General features: G+C 45.1%; 1 pseudogene; it reads left to right on the top strand.

Annotated features, from left to right (window-relative positions):
* Positions 1–734: 734 nt before the first annotated feature.
* LOC149461130 (iron-sulfur cluster assembly 1 homolog, mitochondrial pseudogene) lies at positions 735–1,178 on the top strand (annotated as a pseudogene).
* Positions 1,179–1,780: the final 602 nt, after the last annotated feature.

Raw genomic sequence — 1,780 nt, 5'->3', positions numbered from 1 at the left:
CTAGCACCGTCGGTAGCAAATCCTTTAAAGTGGGTCGAAAGTCATAAGGGTTTTTTACCTTTAAGCATTAGGTACAAAAACCTTTCCGTAGCTGTTTCTACACCTTCCTAAATACCCCTGAGTCCCATATTGATCCAGCGCTGTTCTCATCTGCAGGTCTTTTCACCCCTCTCCCACCTCTCAGAGGCTTGGCTGAGAACAGCAAGAGCCATTGGCTCCTGCCGCTGTCAGTTAAATCCAGTGATGAGGGAGCCGAGCCAGGCTATGTGTGTCTATGGACACACACAGCCTGGCTCAGGAATGAGCCTTAACGTGTGCAACCAAAGGAAGCATTTCGTCTGGTGACACACAAAGAAGAGGAGCCTAAAGCACTGGTGGGGGACCCCAGACGAGGAGGTTCGGGCCGCTCTGTGCAATACCATTGCACAGATCAGGTAAGTATAATATTTTTTATTTTAGGAAAAAACATTTTTTAACTTTAAATCCTGTAACTTGCAAGGTTGGGACTTGTTTTTCCAGCACATCCCATAGATGTTCGATTGGACTGAGACCTGGAGATTTTGAAGGCCAAGTCAACACCTGAAACTCATTGTTGTGTTCCTGAAACCATTCTTGAACCATTTTTGCAGTGTGGTATGGAGCATTATCCTACTGAAAGAGGCCTCAGCCATCAAGGAACACCATTTCTGTGAAGGGGTGCAACTGGTCAGTGATAATGTTTAGCTAAGTGATGCATGTCAAATAACATCCATGTGGGGCGAAGGGGCGAAAACAGCAGCAACAACAACATTTCTGCCTCGCTTGTGAGGGCGACCATCAGGGCGGTCAGCAAAAGGAAGCTGCAACCGATCCGGGCATCTCTCACTCTGACACCCTCTGCTGTAAGTAAAGTAAAACAGCTTCTAGCAGACAAACCAGACCATATTGACCTAAAAGTAGGAGTTCGTACAAGGGGCTGCAATGGCATGTCTTATTACCAAGAATATGCAAAATGTAAGGGAGCATTAGATGAAGAAGTAGTGCAAGGTGGAGTAAAAGTGTTCGTAGAGAAGAAAGCACAGCTGACTCTTTTAGGAACTGAAATGGACTATGTAGAAGATAAACTCTCTAGTGAGTTCATCTTTAATAACCCCAACATTAGAGGAACCTCTGGCTGTGGAGAAAGCTTCAACATTTGATACAAAAGGCTGCAGCTTGCTTTTTAACTACAAATAGGTTTTCCATCATAAAATGTATGCATTGCAAAGCACTTTTTCAGAGTCTCAGGCTTTTACAGATTCCCTTTAACTTGATTTTACCTAATAAAGGCTTAATTTTGTTTTTGAACAGAAAAAAAAAATAACATCCACGTGAATGGTAGGACCAGGGGCGAACTGACCATTTGGAAACTCGGGCACTGCTTGAGGGCCCGGGGTCAGTAGGGGGCCCATGAGATGCCCCTGGTACCTTTTTCATAGGCTTTTTTGAGTTTGGGCAAGGACAAAGGGGCCCCATGATCCCCTATTGCCCGGGGGCCCCATGAGTTGTCAGTCCGCCCCTGGGTAGGACCATAGGTTTTCTAGCAGAACATTGCTCAAAGCATCAGACTACCTCCGCTGGCATGTTTTCTTCCCATAGTGCATCCTGGTGCCATTTCTTCTCCAGCTAGGTGACACAAACACACACACACACTCAACTGGCCATTCACATAATGTAAAAGAAAATGTGATTGATCAGACCAGACCACCTTTATTACATAGCTACATAGTTAGTCTGGTTGAAAAAAGACACAAGTCCATCT

This window comes from Staurois parvus, unplaced genomic scaffold (genome assembly GCF_062004578.1).
Source record: "Staurois parvus isolate SC_StPar_1 unplaced genomic scaffold, SC_StPar_1.0 ptg000209l, whole genome shotgun sequence".
Taxonomy (NCBI): Eukaryota; Metazoa; Chordata; class Amphibia; order Anura; family Ranidae; genus Staurois; species Staurois parvus.
The sequence above is the reverse complement of the archived record's forward strand: the minus strand, read 5'-3'. Positions and strand labels throughout refer to the sequence as shown.